The 5,834-nt window shown below is 25.9% G+C and overlaps 1 protein-coding gene across 3 annotated transcripts in view; it reads left to right on the top strand.

The window, feature by feature from the left end:
* The window catches only part of LOC117177684 (SET domain-containing protein SmydA-8-like), a 505,872-nt gene that overhangs the window by 373,992 nt on the left and 126,046 nt on the right, over positions 1–5,834 (top strand). The window lies entirely within an intron of this gene.

Raw genomic sequence — 5,834 nt, 5'->3', positions numbered from 1 at the left:
CCACTTTTTGTCAAATGTCCACGTTTTGAGACCTCCTAAATCCGAAAAACAGGTTTTTATGAATGTGTCTGTATGTCTGTCTGTCTGTGAACATGGTAACTTTTGAAAAAAAATCTTCTAGATTGTCCTTTGGCACACTCATTTAGTGTCATAAACTAAAGGTCAAGTTCGTTAGCCAGTCATGTTGAATAAAAATTCGAAAAGTGAACACATTTTAATTGTCAAATAACGCACGATATAAAAAAAAAGTCAAGAGTAGAAAAATGTTGCTTTTTGAATGCCCTACAAGATTATTATAACAACTATTTGAATTTATTTGAAAAATCAAATTTTCATATTTTGACGGCATGCAAAATAATAAAAAAATCCAAAAATTACATTTTTCGGCCAACCTATGCAAAATACGGTAAAAGATGAGAAGACAAAAATGGTGCATTTAAAAAAGATCTCCAAATTTGTTATTAACCGCTTTTTGATAGGATGCGTAGTTTAGGCTGTAACCATAAACATCATGAACAGTAAAAAACAAAAAAAGCTGCCCGCTGCGTGGGCACATTCTAATCACAACTTTTGTCTTTTAATTTTTTTTCGTCTCGTGTGTGGGGTTTCAAAAAATTAAATTTTTTAATGTTTTTAATGCTATTTTTTACGATTAAAACCAGAAACAGAAGTATTCCAAAATGATTCATGACAAATAAATCATTTTTACATTCTCATCAGAAAAGGTATTAGATTTGTCTAAAATTTGACCCCACTCCCCCCGCCAGTTTTTGTCAAAGGGTCCACGTTTTGAGACTCCCTGAATTCGAAAAACAGTTTTTTGCGAATGTGTCTGGCTTCATGTCTGTCTGTCTGTGGACACGAAAGCTTTTGAAAAAATAGACTATTAGATTGGCCTTTAGTACACTCTTTTAGTGTCCTAAGCTAAATGCCAAATCCGTTAATCAGCAATTTTGGATAAAAATTCTAAAAGTGAGCGCTTTTTGAAAATTTTTCAGACAACATTTTTTCATAAATCAAAAATTCTTTGTACACTTGTTCAAAGTACTTGAAAAGAAAAATTTTAATTTTCGATAGCCCTGCAAGATTATCATATCAACTTTTTTAATTTTTTAGAAAAATTGAAAATTCAAATTTTGATCCAACGAAAAATAATAAGAAATTGCATACTAAAATTTACTACTTTTTTTGCAGCTTCCAAAAAGGCTTTTTTCTCATTTATATTTCAAAATCCAAAACATGAAAAATAAACAAAAATTATAATTTAAAGTATTAAAAGCGGACTTTTTGAATTAAGGAATTTGATGCGTAACCATTGTAAAAAAATGTAGAAGCTAAATAGTTTTAAAATAAAATCTTATAAAATACATATATTTTTTAAAATGCTATAATTTACAACTTCCAATTAGTTTAAAAAAATTCAATATAACATTTCCAAAACAAACTTATTTAAACTAACAACTTTTAAAGAAAATCAGTTCTACATTTTGTGTAATCATAATTCAATAAATTAACAAATGAGTTTGAAATTAATCAGGGAAAAATTAAAGAGAATTCAAACGAATTTGATCAAATGCCTCCAAACTTAGGGTCAGTTTTAAAGACTTGAAGATGAAAGAAATGAAAACTTTAAAAAAATTTATCGAATGGATAGATTTGAGTAAATTTAGAAGAATGTAAAAAAATTTCGGATAAACTAATAATAATTTCGGGTGAATTCAAAATGAATTCGAAAAAATATTTTCAAATTTCTTAAAATCTTTTCGAAGCCCTGCAAAATTCCTCACTTTTCTTGCAAATAAGTTCTTTGAGCTCCATTAAAATATTAAAAGCTCTCGAAATTATTGAAACCCTTGGAAATTCCTTGAAATTAATTTAAGTCTCTTATAAATGCCTCGGAATCTTTTAGAATAAACTAAAATATTCTTACTTAATTTTTTTCAAATCCCTTGACATTTTTAAAAGATCTTATAAATTCCAAGGAATTTTAGAAAATACCTTAAAGTATTTCAAAGCCTCTGGACCCTTTCAATTATGTATATAAATCAATTAATAACTCGTTGAAATCATTTTACATTTCTTAAGATACTTAAATACTTTAAAATCTCATTAAAGTACTAAAATCAATTAAAAATTACTTGCAAACTTTAAAAATAACATAAAATATTGTAAATTATTGTTTTTAACCCTTAAAATTTAAAGAAACTCTTGTAAATGCCAAAGAATTGTACAAAAAATGCTTTAAAATACTTTAAAATCACATTAAACTGCTAAAATCAATAAAAATTTTCTTGCAATCTATTAAAATAACCTAAAATACTATAATTTAAGGTTGTATATGTTTTAATTTCCTCCAATTTTTAAAAGCTCTTGTAAACTCCAAAAAATCTGCGAACTTTCTCATTTCTGATGAATAAATTCTTTGAAATCCACCAGAACATTATGAAATTACGTAAACTTCTGTGACGATATTTCCTGAAATCTTGGAAAATGTACTTCCCTGATTTTTCTTTTCAAAATTCCTGACTCTAAAAACCTTTGATCGTATTACAACTTGTTTTAAAGTTACGTTATGGGCTGAAAATACCAAATCTTGAAACTAGAAAACTTTATTTACCTCGACTGCGTGTAGGATACAATAGTGGACATAGGGATTGGGTTTAGGTCTTTGAGGCCTGCAATAAAGTAATAAACTTTATAAGTTTGTTTCAAATTTGATCTACGTTTAAAAAAAATTGTAATCTTGCTAACTGAAAAAATTGAATTTAAATTCGTTCATATTTTTTTTCAAAGTTTTAAGAAATAATTTTAAATGGTTTGAAATCTTTGTCAATTTTCTCTAAAAATGTGTTTTTACAATAAAAACTCAGATTATAATTTCACAAAAATGTTAAGCCATTTTTTATTATCGTCAAATCTGTCAAAATCTTAAGGAAGCTTCAAAATTTTTATTTCCAAATACTTAAAAATGTACGCTTTTCTAACTTTTTACCATTTTTTATGGTTTCATTTTTTCTGTGATCTTTTTAAAAATTCTAAATATCTCCTAAATTTAATCGGATTTTTTAAAAATAAAATTTTATAATCTTCATCATTTAAAAATTTAGCTTGAAATCGTTCCCAATCTTGTTCGAAAATTATTTTTAATGTTTTCAGTTCGTTGTTCATTTTCTCCTCAAATTTCTCCTTTTAAAGAAAAAATCAGTTTAAATTTTCGAGGAATTTTAAGAAATTTTTTTCATTCTCTCAAAGCATTTAAAAATTCTAACAGAAGCTCCTTTCTTTAGAAATCTTCAAAAATCTACACATATTTTGTATATCGAAGTACTGTGCACTAGGGTGGTCCGAAAATGCATGGCCATCTCATTGGTTAACTCATTTTTTTAATATTTAAACAAATGGAATTTGTATAAATAGTGTTTGTTTGAAAATTCATTTTTACTGATAAAAATTATTACTATTAGTCTAGTGGAATATTTATTAACATTGGTTCATTAATTTTTAATTGCTTAAACAAATGGAATTTGTTTGATTCATTTTTTAAACAAACTTTTTTCCTCTAAAAATTAATGATATTGATCTAGTGAGATATTTATTAACATTAGTGCATTAATTATCAATTATTTCAACAAATGGAATTTGTTCAAATCATTTTTGATATTGAAAATTATTTATATTTCTTCAGTGAAATATTTAATAACATTGTTTAATTAATTTTAAAGAAGAATGATAACAACTATTCCACTAGACCAATACTAATAATTTGAAGTAAAACTAGCAGAAAAATTATAAGAAAACCTTTTGTAATTTTGTTGCTCTGTGAAATTTTTCTCACTGACTGCAGTTTGATAATCGAATTAAGGATATTCCAAACATACAGAATCAATCATTTTCTCAATTAAAAGAAAAAGCAATGGATTTATCACGTTTTATTCGCTTACTCCTCATTTATCTGAATGGAAACAGAGAATTTTAGAAAATAATTATGGGTTTTGTTTTAAGACAGGGAGTTTCGACAATGAAATATAATTTTACTTGGAGCAGGGAGCTTTTTACATGGAACGGGAATTTTCTAATGAATTATAATTCGGATTTGAAAGACAGGACTTTAAAAAAATCCTTCTTGCCAGTCAGAATCTGTCACAATTTAAATGTTCTCTCTTCTAAAGGTTATGTAAATAAACTACTTCAAGCAGTTTTTAGAGTAGAATTATTATTTCATAAAAGAAATATTTCTGAATTATAATATAAATTTTTGATATTGCTTGTTACGAATCTATCTGTTTTAAGTCGAAAATTATTCAACTAACTGGTTAAAAGTTTAACTCTTTTGTCAAAAAATTATTTTGTTGGTTGAAGATTCATCGCTTTAATTTAAAATTCATTTTCACTTGGTGGAAAATTCATATTTTTGGTGGAAAATTCATCTTTTTGGCAAAGAAATCAATTAGTCTAGTTAAAGATCCATCATTTCAGTTAAAAATTCACATTTCTGGTAAAAAATGAAACCATTCCAATTAAATATTTACAATTTTATTTAAAAAATTCATCACTTTATTTGAAAACGTAACTAATTTTTTTAAGTTATTTTTTTGTTGTTGAAAGTTAGTTTTTTTGTTAAAAGTAACATTTTTAATTGAAAATTTAAAAAAAAATTCTAGACAAATTTTCATAATTTTTGCGGAAAAAGTACAAGCAGTATATATTAATACATAATACATAAATAAAAATAATATATGATGTGGGAAAAAACTGGATTGTATTTAAGCTCCAAAAAAACGAAAATTGAAATAAATTTCAATCCACTTTTGAAAGCATTTGCGTTTGGAATAGTGAACCAGGTTAATGTATCTTAATTTGTTTTTTATTTAGATGAATTACTCCGATGTCAGAAATTTCATTGAGAGTGCTCTGAAATAATTCATTTCTTGAGACAATAATATTTTTGATTTTGTGAATACAAGGAAGTTTCTGTCCTTAGCGTATTTCAATTCGCTTTACCTCTGGCGCTCATTCAAACCGTTGTTATGCTTAAACTTTTCAAATTCGTTTTCAGTCCTTCAATAATTCTACGCATCTTTTACTCTCGGCCCGTCAATGATCAATTTAAATTTTTTTTCTTCGAATTTTTCGAAAAATGCCCTCGAAATGATACAGCTCAATAATAACTTAATATCGATTTAATGATTTTTCGATGATTCATTCTGATAAAAAGAGATATTTCGGGTTTCAATCGGTTACAAAATTCGTAGTTCTGTACACGATTGGAACCCGAAATATATATTTTTATAATAACTTAATGTTTCAAAATCAAGTGACATTTCAAATTTCAAACTATTTTCACTAATTTTTTCGAAAATTGTATCATTTCTTAAAAAATTGGACAATTTAGTTAAAAATGTAATTATTTTGTAGAAAATACAATTATTTAGTTAAAAACTTATTTTTTATCTGGTGAAAAATCCAATTACTCGATTGAACATCAAACTACTTTACTAAAAGTTCATTTTTGCCTAAAAATTCATCTCTGTTTGAAAATTTTAATATTTAGTTCAAAATTCGTTAATTTTTTTAATTAAAAATTAGCTCCTTTTAACTAAAAGTTTACCTATTACAATTTTGGTTTAAACTTTATCATTCTTCATTGAACGCCTATTTGGTTAAAAATTTATACCAAACTTCATTTTCTTATTGAAACCTCATTTTACTTTAAAATTCATCACTTTCGTTAAGTCTAATTGTGGGTCCGGATGCAATAAGGGCACATAAAATTTTTTCGTGCGAAAACGAAGTCCCCTGGAGGCTTTAGAAAAAATTTTCGAATTTTAATTTTC

The sequence above is a fragment of the Belonocnema kinseyi genome, chromosome 8, assembly GCF_010883055.1.
Source record: "Belonocnema kinseyi isolate 2016_QV_RU_SX_M_011 chromosome 8, B_treatae_v1, whole genome shotgun sequence".
Taxonomy (NCBI): domain Eukaryota; kingdom Metazoa; phylum Arthropoda; class Insecta; order Hymenoptera; family Cynipidae; genus Belonocnema; species Belonocnema kinseyi.
The sequence above is the reverse complement of the archived record's forward strand: the minus strand, read 5'-3'. Positions and strand labels throughout refer to the sequence as shown.